The sequence below is a fragment of the Microcebus murinus genome, chromosome 17 (genome assembly GCF_040939455.1).
Source record: "Microcebus murinus isolate Inina chromosome 17, M.murinus_Inina_mat1.0, whole genome shotgun sequence".
In the NCBI taxonomy this organism is placed as follows: domain Eukaryota; kingdom Metazoa; phylum Chordata; class Mammalia; order Primates; family Cheirogaleidae; genus Microcebus; species Microcebus murinus.
The window spans coordinates 47,542,043-47,560,670 of NC_134120.1; the positions used below are offsets into that span (position 1 = coordinate 47,542,043).

General features: G+C 43.7%; 1 long non-coding RNA gene and 1 pseudogene across 1 annotated transcript in view; one reads left to right on the forward strand and one right to left on the reverse strand.

The window, feature by feature from the left end:
- The window catches only part of LOC142861627 (uncharacterized), a 355,037-nt gene that overhangs the window by 308,999 nt on the left and 27,410 nt on the right, over positions 1 to 18,628 (reverse strand). The window lies entirely within an intron of this gene.
- On the forward strand, positions 15,602 to 17,003 carry LOC105860871 (repressor of RNA polymerase III transcription MAF1 homolog pseudogene; annotated as a pseudogene).

Here is an 18,628-nt window from a genome sequence, read left to right on the forward strand (position 1 = left end):
TGCTCAGGCTGGTCTCAAACTCCTGACCTCAAGCTATCCTCCCACCTCAGCCTCCCAGAGTGCCAGGATCACAGGCGTGAGCCACCGCACCCGACCAACAAATATCTACCGAGCAGCTACTATGGGTCAGGCACTATGTTAGACTCAGGGTAGACAAACACTAATGTGATGCAACTTTCATGAGTCATTACTGTAGGAAGAGAGTGATGGGAAGGGGAAGGGGGCAGGGGACACGGCTGGTTCTTTCCTTAGGGATACAGAATATGATTGCCTTCACCTGGATGTGGCAATCACTTTCACTACTCCATTGTTAGTTCAAGGTATAATGGCTGCTCCAAGATCTCTCTGGGTATAAAAGATGCATTACATCCTGTCAGTATAACAAGCCCTCGAGAACATTTCAGTTACTGTAATTTTTTCTTCAGGTTGTGGCTTTAGCTTTGCCATTTACTAGACATACAACTAATGCAAGTTACTTTATCTCTGTTCAAGCTTCAGGTTCCTCATCTGTAAAATGGGAACAATAATGGTTTTTGTAAAGTAACACATAAAAAGTTCTTAGCACGGGGTTGGCACTCAAAAATTTGTGATTATTATTATCATTATTGTTATACTTCTTGAGGTGGTGTTTTTGAGTAGAGGTTGTTTCACTACATTTGATTTGTCTAAGGGTTGGACAGTGGGGTAGGGGGTCTTCCTTCCTCCCTCATGACGCTTTTAGATGTAACTGCCCTTTCCTTTAATAAAAATTTCAGTCCTTTGAAGTTCAACCCATCTCAGTGACCCTTTTCTCCCACTCTTCACTATGATTTTCTTACCGTTTGGTAAGTAAGTCTCTGTGGTACTTTCTCTTTCTCACTGAAGACTTTTAGCTCTCAGTCTTCCTGTCCACTTCAACTTCGGTCCTTATTCTAGTTGGCATGACTATCTAAATCTATTCAATATTCCACCTTTCCAGGTTTTGAGCACTTCACCTACAAGGAATTCCTCCTCTCCTCTTGGGTCTAGCAGCCCTCTCCCGTGGCTCTGGCGGCGGTCACAGGGGAGGCTGCCACGTCTGCAGCACCTCTGGAGGGCACACCTGAGAGCCACCTGCCACACTTCCTGCCCCTACTCACACTCCACCTCCGTCTCCAGTGTGTCTGCCCTTCCACTTTCCCTCCCCGTCAGCCCCTCTTGCGTCCACACTCCCTTTGTCCAGCTTAGACGTCATCGTTCATCATGACCATATTTCCTTGTCTTTCTGTCTTGCCCACCTGACAAAACCGCGGTTCTGGATGAACCCAGCCACCAACCTTCTCCAGGTCTGCTCTTGAATGGCTTAGCGTGGCAGATGGTAACACAGTGTGTTCACAGTAACCAAACCTGCTTGGTTTCTCCCGTGGCAAGGCAAACATAGTATAGTGATCTCCATCTTAACTCTCCTCAAGGGCTACTCCATACCTTCTCATTCTCCTTAAAACTCCTCACTCTCCTTTGATCTCAGAACATGACCTTGCTTCAAAAGTCGAGGTAGAAGCTCTCAGATGGAAGTGCCCCTCTGTTTCCTTCACACGAGCTATGCCCCCCTTTCACAACAGTCACTAGGGGGACATGCCCCTCCTCTTCTCCAAGGCCTGCTGCTCCATGTGTGTTTGGAATCCCATTCCTCTAGCCTTTTCCATCTATCTGGATCTGTCTGATCAATATTAAAACATGTTGTAGTATCTCCCACTGTTATATTCGAGATTTATAAGGCCGCAGGACAGAGAGACAGAGTCACTGAGGCTGTAATTATCAAAAGGAGTTTTATTGTCTAGCTCGAGCTAGGGTTTGAGTCCCCAGAGTGCCAGCACAGTGGCCTCTTCTCCGGGCAGGGACCCTCCTTCGTGTGTTAGTCTCCTTTTTGTAACTCAGTTGTTTATACACTGGTCATGCATCCGCCCCCACTGTGACTTTTTACTTCATCCTGCCCCTGATAGGCTCTAACCTGTTCTGGGTCTTAGCTGAGAGACTCCGGTTTCTGTGTTCTTCGTCTTTTTCTTCTGCATCCCATAATGTACTCAAAATGCCTTGCGGTTAGCAAACAAGCAGTAAACAGAAGCTGGGAGGTGTCCATTGATTGTCTTTATAGCCCAGTATCTTACACCACCAAGAACAATCACAATGACAGCAACATGGCCGCCATGGACAACCATGGCCACCCTCCTCCTTTGAGCCCTGGTATTTCTCCCGTGACTGTGTTTCCACAGCCACACCTCGCCAAAGCCTGGTCTGCTCACACCATGGTTCTTCCTTCCTTCTGTGTTTTCGACCCTCTCCAGCCTGGCTTCTGTCCTCCAACTCCCTTACATCAGTACTTACTAATGTTACTTGTGTTTGAAATCCAACGGCTCATTTCAGCTCTCATTTTACTTCATTCGCAGCAGCCTCCAACGTTCCTTTGTTGAAATGATTTCTCCTCTTGACTTCCTGGGCACCAAGCACTCTCGGTTTTCCTCCCATCCCATGGCTTCCCCCACAAGTCTCCTTGATCTCCTGGGAGGCTGAGCCCTCTTCTCTTCCTGCTCTACACTTTCCCTGGGCAATCTTTAGCCCCTGCTGTGGGTTTGCTGATTTTGCATATGAGCCCGTGACTTCCCAGGGTGTAGTTTTAGCTCTGACTTCTCTTTTCGGCTCTAGACATTTATCTATGACTGCATTCTAGATGCATCCACTTTGGTGGTTGCGGACATTTTAAACTTGGATTGTCCAAAATTAAAATCTTGATCTTTTCCTGTTGGCCCCTCCTCCACTCCCTAGTCCATTCAGTAGGTAGAATCACTGTCTACCCTGTTGTGTTCCCCAGGCCACAGACATTTGAATTGCAAGTTTGTCAGTTCTTCTTTAAAAATATGTATTAAATCCATCTCCATACCCTAGTGTAAGTCAATATCATCTCTTGTTGGGGTTGCTGCAATAGCTTCTTAATAGTCTCCCCACATCTACTTTTATACATTTTTGATTTATTTAGTGCACCGTAGCCAGAATGATTTTTTAAAAAGCAAAAAATGTGATCAGGTTTTTGTTTCCCATTGCATTCAGAGTAAAATACAAAGTAAATAACACAGCCAATTAGACTCTGCCAGATTTGGTTCCTGACAACACTTGTCCATCTTTTCTTTGCTTACACTGTTCCAATTACTGCAGCCTCTTTCCAGTTCTGAGAATCTGCTGTTCCCTCTGCCTAACACTCTTTCCCTACTCTTCCCCTGGCTAACTTCTACACATACCTCAGTGCTCAGAAAGTAGTCTCCCAGGGCATAAATACTTCCACAGCATTCTCTGCCTTCCCATCATAGCACCTATCACGATTCATACCTTCATTTACGTGATTATTTGCGACTCTGTCTCCCCGCTAGACGGTGAACTCTAAGAAGGAAGGACAGTGTCTGCCTTCCCACCTCTCTTTAGCAGTGCCTAGCACGGTCTGGCACATGGTGTGGGCTCAGTAATATATTCTGAATACATAAATGGTTCATTAAAATACCCTGGACCATCTGGAAATGGTTATATAGGGGTATGTTTGTTCATTTGTTCGTTCACTCACTCACTCATTCATTCAATATGTATCTAGGTATTTTTGAATCCAAGAATAAATTGTTCTCTTCGTGTTCCTTCAATGCTTTCCTATCTTAATACTTCCTAGCAAGTTTTATCTGGTTCCTCAGGGCATCAGGCCCTGGCAGTGGCCATACTTGCCCTATCTGTCCGGCTCGCTCCATGGACCAGGTTCTAGAGAAGCATTCTCTCCTCTCCGAGTCCTGCATTCCTGCACCGCTCTGTTCCAGATTGCTCTTACTATCCTTAATTCGTCACAAGTACTAATAATATGAATTCATCTGCCAAAGGGGAGATCAGGCAAGCCTAGAAGATCATTTTTATCATCTATGTGTGTTTTGTTAAACAAATATTTATTGGATAGCAACTCTGTGCTAGGCTTTTATAGACTTTTTCTCATTGAATTCTCATGACAACCTCTTAACACTGGGTTTTACTATTTCTACTTTAGAGGTGAGAAAATTGAGGCTCAGGGAATTAAGTTGCTCCAAATCACAGAGATAAAACTGCCTTTTTTTTGGTTCTGATGTGATGCTTGCATTTTTAAAAATCATGAATTCATGTTTAAAAATGAGCACAGCCAAGTATTGAATTATGCCTGATAGTTCTTTTTAGGACTTAGGCACACATTTTATGGGATTTTATAAAAGTAAGATGCTAGTGACCCAGGGATCCTGCAAATTGTCCAGAATTTAGCTATGCCCTGTGCCTTGGAGGGGTGTGGATATGATTCACTCTGCACCGAGTGAGGCAGAAATATGGTCCCGCCCCTCTAGACAGACATCTGTTCAAATATAAATTTCCTGTTTATTGAGGCTTCTGCTCTATTGAAGTAAAGGTCTCGATACAGCTGAACAAGTCAATCATTATAAACCTTGTTAGTGTGACAGCCCCCTGTGTATTGTTTAACTGGAAATGAAACACAAATACACCAAGCCCCTGCAGTATCTGCTTCACGGTGCATAAATCTCCGTGCATCATGTCACTTGAAATTTGATGGCAATCTACCAAATGGCAGAAAAGCCTTCATCCTCAGAGGGCTATGCAAATGAGTCCAAGCTCTGAACAATAAGGTGAGAGGACACAGCCTGTCCTCTGCTCTCCCCTCCCCCATTTCCTTCCCAGAAAGCATTCCCTGGGGTAATTTCTTAGTGGCAACTGGTGAATTATCCAAATACAAATGACCAGTGTTCAGTTCCACATGCGGATCTGGCTTCAGATGTACTAAATAGGATTGAGTCGTTCTTCCTGCTTGCCTCTGCCCAAGCTGTGTTATTATCACTCGGAGCAAAACCTTCTCAGACCCTTATTAAGCCGTCTTAATTGCTTTCCCCGGCTTTCTTTCCCTTTGATTCAAACCTCAGAGGTGAGGGATAATCTGCTTTTAGTTATGCTAAGATAAAGATGCTCATCTCACCCCATTCTCCCCCCAGCCCCAATTTATCACACATCCATGCCATTAAAAACCTGCATTTTCATTTTGGAAAGGTCTACGCCAGCCCGTTAGTTTGCTGACAATAGGTCTGGACTGATGTTAAATTATGTTACCACCGGCCGTCTTTTCTTGGTTTAGGTTTTAAGTGGATAGGGCATTTCTCCATCCAGCTCTCCTGGGAAGATTTATTCATAAATTGTTAGAATCAGAACTGGAAGCCTCAAGGTATCATCCATGCCAGTTGTCTCAAGCAGATGAAATCATTCAGAACAAGCAGGTGGCCGTCTGCAGCAGCCTTTCTGGGTCATGGCCCAACCTTGTCAGGGCTGCCCCTGAAGGCAGAGCCCAGGTGTGGGGAGGCTGGGACAAGCCACTGCAGGTCTCTTAGCTACTCAAGGGAGGAGGAAGCCGGCTGAAGTCCGGAAAGGGTGGGCCCTGGGGGTATGTACACGGGCCTGCCCATTGAGCAAGCAGAGCTGCGGAGGGCTGATGAACGAAGCAAGAGTTAGGAACATGGCCAGGTTCCGGAGAGTCTGCTTCCAACAAAGCCATTGTCTGCCTCGCCAGTTCTTTAAGGAGCATCTGAGGACAGCTCTGAGTCTCTGAAAGGGCTGAATGTGTGTGACCATTTCTTCTATGTTCAATGACTTCCTTGGAAGCATTTAATGATCTTTTGTTCCCTTGTCAAATATAACCTCCCCTTTATCATTAAATACCTCCTTTTATAAGCCAAAGGAATTTATTAAATTTTATCACAGATTTATTCCTATTGTTTCTTAAGAAGACATCTGTGTCACTTTTGAGGGGATAAAACATGGAATGACATATTCCATGCAACTCTTTGATTATATTTTAAAGTATATTCTTATAAGCTCTTGAAATATCTGAACAATGTATGAAAACAGTCTTGAACCATTTTAGCGTAGGCATACCTTATGAGTTAAAAGTAGCAGGTTCTAGCTCTTGCTGGCGAAGAGAGAAAATAGTGTCTTCTTTGGAAGGCAAACAATTTTTGTCCTGGAGAACATTTGGTTTCGTAGGAAAGCTGTTGCTCTCTCAGAAGAAAGAGTTTATTTTCTCATCTCAGGATGAGGAAATTGCTTGAAAAATAGTTTATATGATTCAGGAGCAGGGTGAATCTCTGTAGATTTCAAAACTGTAGTATTCTATAGGAACATACACATACTATGTGAGTTTACACAATGGCAAGGCGTTCTATAAATTTAATAATCTTTTCATTGCTTCTGGGGCCAGAGAATGTGTCGCTCCAAGTTTGTGTTGGTTTTCATTAATGAGGGAGAGCAGAGCTTTAAGCTTTCTGTTTTGAGAATGCAGCAAGATACCACAATTGGCCAGGGGCGGTAAATCCTAGCACTCTGGGAGGCCGAGGTGGGCAGATGGCTCAAGGTCAGGAGTTTGAAACCAGCCTGAGCAAGAGTAAGACCCCGACTCTACTATAAATAGAAAGAAATTAATTGGACAACTAAAAATGCATATAGAAAAAATTAGCCGGGCATGGTGGCACATGCCTATAGTCCCAGCTACTCGGGAGGCTGAAGCAGTAGGATTGCTTGAGCCCGGGAGTTTGAGGTTGCTGTGAGCTAGGCTGATGCCACAGCAATCTAGCCCAGGCAACAGAGTGAGACTCTGTCTCAGAAAAAATAAAAAAAGATACCACAATCATGACAATCATGAGTTCACAAGTCTTGCTTCTAATGTCACTCCATTAATTCTTTCTGAGCAGCTTTATAATCTATAATTCTCGATCATGCAATTTTCTGGCATTTTTTTAATAGATGGTCGTAAACACTGGAGTAGGACAGCAAGGCAGCCATCGCTGTAGGCAGCCACAAGCAGTTGGAGGTTACAAATGAGAAGGAAGACATGGTTTCTGTCCTCATGAATATTTGCCTCTGGCTGGGAAGGCAGAATATATGCTCATGAAAGACATTGGAAGATAAATCTACTAGGATATGTTTATCAGCATTTATATATTAACATATAGTAAAAACAGCTACCATTTTCAAGTGCTTACTATGCTCAGTACTGAAAGCTTCATAGAAAGAATGCGGCATGGGACGTAGTACTAGCTCTGTTTTACAGATGAGGAGGCTGAGGCTCAGGGAGGTCACGCAACCTCTGCAGCATCACCCAGTTTAGAAATGACAGAATCGAGATGGAGAAGGGACTCTGGCTGGGTCTGCCCCCAAGCCTGGTCTCTTGCCCACTGCTGTATCTCCACAGGTAGCAGCTGTGTCCGTCTCATCCACTCCCTATGTCAGTACCTTGTACAATGTTTGGCACAGAGTAGCTACTCAAGGATGATCTAACAGCTTGACTGAGCTCTGCTGAAGCACACAAAAGAATTTTCTTGTCTTAAAGCTGTACACTTATTGAATTACATTTGTCTTCTCTGAAATAGCCTTTATTTTATTTTATTTTATTTTATTTTATTTTATTTTTGAGACAGAGTCTCAAAATAGCCTCATTCTAGCCTGTTTGTTGCCCAGGCTAGAGTGAGTGCCGTGGCATCAGCCTAGCTCACAGCAACCTCAAACTCCTGGGCTCAACCGATCCTCCTGCCTCAGCCTCCCCAGTAGCTGGGACTACATGCATGCACCACCATGCCCAGCTAATTTTTTCTATGTATATGTTAGTTGGCCAATTAATTTCTTTCTATTTAATGTAGAGACGGGGTCTCACTCTTGCTCAGGCTGGTTTTGAACTCCTGCCCTTGAGCAATCCGCCGGCCTCGGCCTCCCAGAGAGCTAGGATTACAGGCGTAAGCCACCATGCCAGGCCTGAAATAGCCTTTATATGGTTGGGTGCAAGACTTTTTTTCTCCCTAGGGGATACAGTTCCGCATTCTCTGTTTAGCGTCTTGCTCTACACCCGCCTTTAGCAGACACTGAGGCTGATTTTGGTGTAGGGCGGGTAGTATTTCAGTGGTACTGGCTGGAATACTCCCGGCTCTGTAGACCCACGGTACCTGGTTTTGCGGCCAGGAGCTTGGGTGCAGTGAGGCTAGGAGTGCTGTTCTCTGGGTTGCTGGCCGCCTCCTAGCACGGAAGGAGAGAGAGGGTGGGCTTTTGTCCCTGAGCCAGAGAGTTGCACTGCTTGTGCCTTCCTAAGCACAGGCTGCAAATGCAACTTATTATTCCTCATTAGAAGATCACTGTAATTTACAGGCCTTAGAATGAAGTTATGTGCATGCTGCACTTTTGAACTCATTACAGAGTCTATTAAATCATATCAAAATGCTGCTCCTGCAGCAGGTGTACTGGTGACTTGGCGCTCAGACAGGGCCTTGGGTATGAAATGTCAGTCTGGCAACATTATTCCCTCTTCTTCTATTGTCAGATTCCTCCCCAATTTGGAACATCTGTTCGTATTTGTTTATTGAGCTCTTGGGGCTCACTTATCCAAAATCATGCTTAACTTCATGGAACTGCCATTGTAAGGACAGTTTGCTGCCACTCTGCTAAAGATGAATGACATATCATAAAAAAAGAATGGGGGTGGGAGGAATCATGACATTCCAGCCCCTTTCATTTGCCACAGATGAGGACACAGACTGTACTCACAGAGAGAACATGATCTTGCACTCATACTGGGTTGTTTAAACAACAGAAATTTATCATCTCCAGTTCTGGAAGCCGGAAGTCAGAGAGCAAAGAGTTGGCAGGGTTGGTTCCCACTGGGGCTGTGAGGGAGCATTTATTATAGGCCCTCTCCTAGCTTCTGGTGGTCTGCTTGCCGGGAACATCTTTGGTGTTCCTGGGCTTGCGGTTGCTGCATCTCAGTCTCTACCTTCATCTTCACGTGGCATTCTCCCTGTGCACGTGTCCACGTTCAAATTTCCTCTTATCAGGACACCAGTCATATTGGATTAGGACCTATGCTAGTTACCTCATTTTAACTTGATCATCAGCAAAGACCTTTCTCCAAATAATGACAACAGCTGAGATACTTGAGTTAGGAACAATATATTCAACACATAACATAGCGGCAGGGAATGCAAAAACAAAACAAAACAAAACTTTTTTTTGAGAGAAAAAGTATAATTCGTGCCTACTCTCTGCCCAGAACTGAGCTAGGTACTATAAATATTGCAATGAAAGTGCCCTCTGCAGACTTTGTGGACATGATTCTGCTGTCTGGGGAATGCTGTTCTTCTGATAATGTCTCCTGTTCCCACATGATCTGAAAAGGAACACAGACCTCCCTCCGCCTCCTCCCGTGGGGCTGCAGGTACCCTTCCAGCAGCCTCTGTCCGCCAGCAGGGTGACATGAGGCCACTGGTGCTCCTCTGTGAGCAGCGCTGGCCACAGTGTTTATGTTCACTCAGCTGGGCAATTGGAATTTATCAGCCATTATTGGTTTTCTTCTAAATAACTTCTCTAACAGCTGATAAAACTCAAAGCAGAGTATGTGGGGTTCACTTTGCCACCTCCCAGGGACACACTGGCTACCACTCACAGTAAGCATTCAGTGAAAAGGTTGGCATTTGCCGATTAGCTCAGCCTTGTGTGCAAAGATAGGCTTAATAAATGCTTTGCAAAGATTTGTTTGTTAACTTATCCACCAGGGATTTGTTGACATTTATTTATTTATTAGTAGAGTGCCTGCTTTGCATAGGGCAAGATGCCTAACATGAAATGGAATTTATAAGATAGTCTCATCTCAAGTGCAGCCCAGGAATTCCTTCTGTAGCCCCTCTGCTGAACCTATCTTGAATAGTCCCTAAAATAAGCAGCTCACCACCTGAATGAAGAATTTATTTCTATAGATGGGCATGTCTATTTCTAAAAGTAGAAGGACTTTTTAAAAGTTGATCCACTTGTGAATTGATGGGCATTTAGGTTGATTCCACATCTTTGAAATTGTGAATTTTTCTGCAATAAACATTTGAGTGCAGGTGTCTTTTTGATAAAATAAATTATTTTCCTTTGGGTAGTTACCCAGTGGCAGGATTGCTGGATCGAACGGTAGGTCTATTTTTAGTTCTTTGAGGAATCTTCATATTGTTTTCAGTAGGGGCTGTGCTAAGTTGTAGTCCCACCAATAGTGTATAAGTGTTTTTTCCTCTTTACATACATACCATACTAGCATCTATTGGCTTTTGACTTTTTAGTAATGGCCATTCTGATAGGGGTAAGGTGGTATCTCATTATAGTTTTAATTTGCATTTTCCTGATGATTAGTGATATTGAGTATTTTTTCACATTTGTTGGCCATTTGTCTATCTTCTTTTGATAAACTTCTGTTCATGTTTTTGCTCACTTTTTGATGGATTTGTTTGTTATTTTTCTTGCTGATTTGAGTTCTTTGTAGATTCTGGATATTAGTCCTTTGTTGGATGCATAGTTTGCTAATATTTTCTCCCATTCTGTAGGTTGTCTATTCACTCTGTTGATTATTTCCTTTTGCAGAAGCTTTTAAATTCATGAGTGGATAAAGAAAATGTGATATACATATACCATGGAGTACTACTTAGCCATAAAAAGGAATATTTCAATGTCTTTTGCAGCAACTTGGATAGAACTGGAGACCATTAGCCTAAGTGAAGTTTCTCAGGAATGGAAAACCAAACACCATATGTTCTTACTAATAAGTGGGAGCTAACTGATGGGTACACATGGGCCAAAGAGGTATAACAGGTATTGTAAACCAAGAAGAGGATAGAGTGGAGGGAGTAAGGGATAAAAACTTGCCCATTGGATACACTGAACACTGTTTTGGTGGTGGGCACACCAAATACTCTGACATAGGTACTTTACAAGATATCCATGTAATAAAAACATTAGTGTCCCCTTAATATTTTGAAAATAAAAGTAAATAAATAAAACAATCACATCTGCAAAAAGTTGGATCAAAATCTACTTTGTAATTTATAATTTGTAATGATATAATGTCTGCCCAGTTGTCTTAAATTTTGGGGGGGCATTTAAAAATTGAGGTCTAATTCACATACCACAAATTTACCTTTTAAAAATACAATCCAGTGGTTTTTAGTATATTCACAGAGTTAAACAGCTATTACTATTAATTTATTGCTCCCCAAAAGAAACTCTGTACTTATTAGGAGTCATTTCCCATTTTCTCCTTCCCCAACTCCTGAAAAACCACTAATCTACTTTCTGTCTTTATGGCTTTGCCCATTCCAGACATTTCATATACGACATTTCATTTCATATTATGTGCTTGTGTGTCTGGCTTCTTTTATTTAGCATGGGATTTCAAGGTTCATCCATGTTATAGCATGTACTTCATTTCTTCATTGTAGCATAACTTCATGTCTTTTTATAGATGAATAATTCCATTGTATGGATATGCCACATTTTGCCTACCCATTCATCAGGTAATGAACATTTGGGTTGTTTCCACTTTTTGGCTATTATAAATAATGTTGCCACAGACTACTTGTGTGCTGCAAGTGTTTGTGTGAATGTATGATTTCAGTTTTCTTGGGTATGTACCTTGGAGTTGAATTGATGGGTCATATGATAATTCTATGTTTGACGTTTGACTTTTTGAGGAGCTACTAAACAGTTTCCACGACAGGAGTACCATTTTACATCCCCACAAGCAATGTCTGAGAGTTCTGATTTCTCCACATCCTCGTCAGCACTTGTTATTATCCATCTTTTTAATCATAGCTATCCTAGTGAATATGAAGGAGTTTCTCATTGTGGTTTTGATTTACAGTTCCCTAATGCCTGATGATGTTGAACATTTTTTTAATGTGCTTTTTTGGCTGACTGTATATCTTTTTCTGAGGAATGCAATCATCTTAAATTCTCATTTTGAGGAACATTTCCTTGTTTATTCATTTAGCAAACATTTACTGAGCACACATTTATGTTCCAGGCATGCGCTATACACTAGGGACACAGAGAGGCCGGGAAAAGATTTCAGACCGAAAGAAGTAGTCAGGCATCTGTTAGCATGAGGGCTTCATCCTACAGGTAGATAGTCAAGGCCCATGAAGCCTTCAGGGAGAAAGTCCATTCTGAGGACGGGAGGATGTCTAATACTCATTTGGCCTTTGGTTTAATCTTCTGTAGAATTGATTCTCACTCAGAGGACAGAGAGCAACAAATAAGGCTTAAAATCATTTAACCAAAATTTCAGTGATAAGCCTATAGAAATACTGCTCTCTAAAGCAAATGGCAATGAAGAATTCAGTTATTTTTACTTCTGGAGCTCACTGGACAAAGTCCAGAACAAATGCTGAGGCTTGAGTGGAGGGCTGGGCCAACAGGAATCTATAACTGGCCTGGTGAAGGCATGGGCATTAGCTCCCTTGGTGGACTCCAGAGGATTCTAGCAGTCATCTATGTGGGGGCTTCAGTGAACAGCACTGCTCCTGTCTACAGCATGAGGAAAGGGACATATTAGCCACAGAAAGTGTTATTTCTTGAGCTGTGGCAGGATCACAAGAGAGGAAAATGGCAGACAGCACATGGCCAAGAGGACTAGCTGAGTGACCCTAGGGGGCTCGTGAGTTAGAAGGAATTTGAAGGGATTTGGAGGATCTCTAAAGAGTGTCTAAGGACAGAGGCAGAAAAATCCTAGCTTTGTTAATTTCATCCTACTTTTACACTAGGCTGGGGTGGCTTGGGGAATTATGGGTTATGGGTAAATAATACATGATCTCTTCCCTAGACAAGCTTATAGAACAGAGAGGGAAACTAAGAGTAGTACGTAATTTCAATACAATGAGATAATTACCAAGATAGGTATAAATAAAGTATCCATTACTTGGTGCCTTGAATAGCTCCCACTGTATACATGTCCAAGTTAATAGTCACCCACCTCGACAAATTGACTCAGCTAATTTATCCAGAGTCTGCTCCCACTGTCCATTTCAGATATCGATTCTCTCCTGGTTTCTCCTGTTTCCATCCTGTTGATTTTTACCCAAATTTTATCTATCTGCCTGGTTCCAGGAGAGTGAAGTCCCATTTACAGTGTTTATCTGACTTTTTGACCTGGCTTCTCCCGCCTCCCGGCTGGTCCTCCTTACTGCAGCCCATGTCCTCCCTGTTCTCTTGCCTGGCCCAGGGTTTTTGGAATACTTTATATATTTATCAATATGCTGGGGTCCTGAGTCTTTCTGTCCGAGGGAGGAGAGCTTTAGGGGCTGCAAAGATGGAAGAGAATTTTGAGCAGGATTTTGAAGGAGATGTTGGGGTTTTTCTCATGGATATAGAATGAGAACATAGACACAGTTTGAAATGTTTTAAAGAGACTGCAAACAGTTTGGTATAACCCTACAGTACTTGTGGGAAAGTAATGAGATGAGGGTATAAAAAATGGACATGGGCCAAATTATGAAAGGTTAAGAATATTGGATTTTACTCTGAACACAAGCAAAGGGCACTGAAAGAGTTTTAGTAGGGGAGCAATTTGGTCAAATTTGTTGTTTTAGGGAGGTCATTTGGAAGGTATTGTGGAAGCTGTACTGGTGAGAGGGTAGGCTATTACAATGGTCCAGATGAGAAATGACGGTGGCCAACAATGTGACATTAGAAATGAAGGGAAGTATGGGGATTGAAAAACCCTAATAAAATAGAGTCCCAAACCTTTGCAATTTATTAGATGTGGGGTTTAGGTGAGGAGAGAGATTAGCAAAAAAAAAAAAGACTCAGTGTTCTGGCATCATGGCAGTTGGGTGAATGGTATAACTATAAAGATAGAGAATGTAGGAGGAGGAATTTTGTGGCAAAGTGGCAGAACATTTTGTTCTTTTATCTATACTACATTAAAAACCTTCAGATATTTGAATTAGCCATCATAATTCTTTTTGTCTTTTATTACACAGGCTAAAAGTATTTCATCCATTCCCTTCAGATGTATCCATGTTTATGTTCCTCATCATTTTAGTTACTACCTGTGCTTGACTTTTCCCTGCGCCTCCTGAAATTCCCTGGCCTGAAGAAAGCCTACTATTAATAAATGGGGTTGGACTGAGAGACAACAGAGTGGGACTACTATCCTCTATGGTACCCTAATGGTACATTAATTATGTGATACAGAAATACATTAAAAAGGTCTTGTAGAGCAAGACTTTTTGCTCCTGTTTTAGAAGACTCACCACACTTTTCTGGCCTACTGACAACCCTTAGGTCATTTTCTTCTTCCTTGAGTATTGATAAGTATAGCAGCCAGAATGTCCTCAGCTAATAGTGACTCAAGCCATAAGGACATTTATTGTCTATTTCATAAGAAGCCTGGAGAAATGCAATCTCGGACTTGTTTGGTGAATAAATGATGTCATTAAGGATCCAGGTTCTTTTCTTTTTTCTACTCTGTTATCCTCAGAGGATTAGTTTCATCTTCATATTTGTGGCTTCCTAGTGTCAAGATGGCTGCCATGGCTCCAAGCACAGGTTCTCTTGTAAAAATTGTCTGCAGCAGGAATGAAAGGAGTAGGCGCAAAAGGAACCTTTTCCTTGAACGTCTGTCTTCTTTCAGGGAAAAAAATCTTTCCCAGAAGTGCCCAGGATACTTTTCTTTATATATCTCATTGGCCAATCACTGGGCCAAATGGCTTAGGATTGCTATGGTTGGCCTAGACCAATCAAGATGCATTGCCTGGAAAATGAAATATTACTGCCTAAACAAAATCATTGTCTTGTTACTGAGGAAAAGAGGTTATCTGGCTGTGTAGTAGGCAGTTAACAGTGTCTGTCCACAGGAAACCAAAGAAATGTCTGATTAAACATAGTAACAGAATGGATTGGTTTGAGTTTGGAGTGGTCTTAAATCTCCCTATGTATCTGTATCCATCTAATTATTGAATGATCAATCGATTGATCTGCTCTCTAGTTCCACTAGCTTAAATCCATATAAATGTATTATCATCAAACTTCTATTTTATCATGTTATCCAGAAACATTATTGGAGAATTTGTCAAATACTTCATTATAAAAGAAAATGAGAATAATTTTCCGTAATATTATTAGTGACGTACCAACGGTTTTGGAGATCACCATGTTATTTTCTATATATTCATAAACCTATTGTTTAATAAACTAGTCTAACATTTTTCCGGTGTTTCTGGGATTCATCTTTTCCACCTTTTTGGTAAATTGGGGCAGTGGTCACTTTATAAAAAAATCATTCCTCAAAAGACAGCTTCGCATTCAGAAGCGTGGGGCCGGGCGGGGCGACGCTTGTTGTCGTCCGGCCGGGGAGGCGGAAGTGGCTCGCTCGCTCGCTCGCTGCCTCTCAGGGGCGCTCTGTGGCGGGCGGCGGCAGGTCGGTCGCGAGGGCAGGTGCTGTGCAGGGGCGCTCTGTGGCGGGCGGCGGCAGGTCGGTCGCGAGGGCAGGCGCTGTGCAGGGGGGCGAGGCTGTGCTGTGGCGGCAGCCCGGACTGGCCGGCAGGGCCGCGAGTAACGGGACGTCGCCGCGGAGCTTCTTTCCCTGGATGCAGTGCGGCCTGAGAGAAAGAAGGCCGCGGCGCCGCTCTCGGGTCCTGAGGAGCCCGCGCTACGCGGAGTCCGCCCCGCCTGCGCGCCGGTATCTACTCCGAGCGACCCGGCCCAGCCCAGCCCCGCGTGGCCCGGTCAGCCCAGCCCAGCCCAGGCAGGCAGCACTAGCCCCTCTGGAGCACAGAACCGTCCCCCAAGGACATGAAGCTGTTGGAGAACTCGAGCTTTGAGACTATCAATTCGCAGCTGACTGTGGAGACTGGAGATGCCCACATCATTGGCAGGACTGAGAGCTACTCCTGTAAGATGGCAGGAGACGACAAACACATGGTCGAGCAGGTCTGCCAGGAGGGCCAGCCCCACGTGCTGGAGGCACTTTCCCCACCCCAGACCTCGGGCCTTAGCCCCAGCAGACTGAGCAAGAGCCAAGGTGGTGAGGACGAGGCCCCCTTAGTGACAAGTGCAGCCGCAAGACCCTCTTCTACCTGATTGCCACACTCAACGCGTCCTTCAGGCCTGACTGTGACTTCGGCACAGCCCGCAGCCAGGAGTTCAGCCGGAGCCCAGCCTCAGTTGGCTGGCGAGTGCAGTCAATGGCAGTCTGTTCTCCGCTGTGCGAGAGGACTTCAGGGCCCTGAAGCCGCAGCTATGGAGTGCAGTGGATGAGGAGATCTGCTTGGCAGATTGTGACATCTATAGCTCTAACCCAGACCTAGACTCAGACCCCTTTGGGGAGGATGGCAGCCTTTGGTCCTTCAACTACTTTTTCTACAGCAAGCGCCTCAAATGAATTGTCTTCTTCAGCCGTCGTGGCTCCACCTACACACCCTCAGAGGCAGGCAATGGAACTGGGGGAGGAAGTGGAGGAAGAAGGCGGAGGCAGTGAGGGCATGGCCGAGGGCACCAGCACCAAGCAGGACAGGGTCCCAGTGATGTGTATGTGCTGGGCAGAGGCCCCAGTTCATCCAGCTTCAACCAATGCCTAGACCTGCTCACCTGAGAGGCCCCAGGGGCTCCCCAGCTGCTGGCCAGACCCTGGCGCTGCCACAGTCTCAGCGCTGCCCAAGGCCACACCGGCCTGGCTGTTTGGCTCCAGCCTATGGATGTCCACTCACCCCCACAGGCTGCTGCTGCCCATGCTGTGGCTGGACTAGATAGACAGCACTGGGCCTGGTGGGAAGAGTGACTGTCTGCCTGCCCAAATGAACTGCCACAGGCAGGGACGGCTGGACCACAGAGTTTACTTTTGTATTTTGTACTGGGCCTGCACACTCCAGCCCAAAGGACAAATGGCCTGAGGCCCACAAGCAGGCCCCAGCGGTCATCGGCTCTGGTCTTGGGCTGGCTCCTGGCGCCCGCCTGTACCCCCCTCACCTCGCCCATTTGACTGCGTGCACTGAGTGTCAGTTTGCTGCAGCTCATTCGTTTCCAAGAAAAGTTTCTGTGATTAAAAAAAAAAAAAGACAGCCTCAGTGGTTCAGAGATAAAATCTGGACATTCTTTCACCCTCTTGGGGTAAAATTTGTTTGATTCTTAAGGCTTGAGCTCATTTAAAATGACCTGATCCTGTTTTACTTTTATATTTATCTTGGGCTGCTTAATCATTCCCCACCTTGTTCCAGCTAGACTTCCCACCCCCAACTCCACCACACATACACAGAATTGTGTGCAATAGTTTCTTTTTTTTGCATCAGCATCCTCATCTATAGTCTGCAGTTCTTTATTTTACCTGTTAATATTCACCATTCCTTTCTAAGGTATGGACCTACTATCTTCATCTTGTTCCTCTGGCTTCAGAATATTTTGTTTAGCCCTGGTCTCTAGCGCACCTCTATGAATACACCTTCCTCCCCCCACTGTTACTATTATCTATATTACGCCGGAGGGAGGGTCAAAGGGTTAAAAGGGATATATTTGTTTACTAGGGGATAGTAACATGTGAATCAAAAGATTTTCTGACCTTGCTGAGTAAAATTCCTTGTTTGCAGACCGGCTGGAAATATTTCCTTTGATTTCCATATCAAATCACTGTTAAGCTTGTGTAATTTTAACTAATATATGCAATCATATTCTAAAGTTTTCACTGTTTTCAAGATTGTTCTTTTTTAAGCACCAAAGGAGGCAAGAAAAGCTTCATCTTTCTCTGCTGCACCCTTTTTAATAGAAGGATTTGTTCTGTAAAACTTGGATTCAGTCAAAAAGCTGCAGTCAAGGATCCAGAAGGCCACATGTGGCCCCCAGGCTGCAGGTTCCACGCCCCTGCTGGCTGTAAGGCAAACCTCTGCTCATGCCAAGTTAAAGAAATGACATGGTTATGCTTATTTTTTATTTCAAACACCTGATGTTTTCCCTTAAAATGGTTACTTTACAGACAGCAGATTTGGGATAGTGCTTACCTCTGCGTGGGAGTGGAGGTGAGGGAGAGGATACAAGGAACTTTCCAGTTATGTTGATAATGTTTTGCTTCTTAAGAAAGCAAATATTCATTGTGTTAGTCTTTATAACTTTTTGTGTATATTTAATATTGCATAATTAAACACGATTACTTCTAAACACAGAAAAGCATTAAAAAATAACAGGAATAAATTGGCTGAGCAATCTTAGTATATTAGAAAAGTTTTAATTAGCAAATCCTGACAGATTCCTGCATTTCTTAATTCACATATTCATTCAACAGACACTTACTCTACTATGTAATGGAGCTTTAAAGACCATTAATGTGGTTCCAGGCCCCAGCAGACCTCTCAGTACAGTGGGGTAAATAAACATGTAAACAAATAATTGTATGTATTATGATCAGTGATACAACAGAGTTACATATATTATATAAAGGGCTATGATAGTTCAAGGCATGTGAGACTTACACATGTAGCTAACTAAGTAGGTTAGGGCAGTCATACATGGATGGCTTCACAAAAAGGGACTCTAAGTTGGTTTTTTCCTTGATTATTTATTTCAAAAGCAGCTCCTGGGAGCCTCACTCTGTACTGGGAGCTTATAGGAACTATTTTTCCTGAGGACCCAAAGGTTGGTGGGAGAGGAGATCTTAAACAGCACAGATGGCTGGCCTTGTTTTTGTGTGCTCAACTGCATGCCACTGAGGCATCTTTTTTGATGCATCCTTTTGCAAATTTCTCTCTGGTCTAGGATGGATGGATGCTTTACCTTAAGGAGG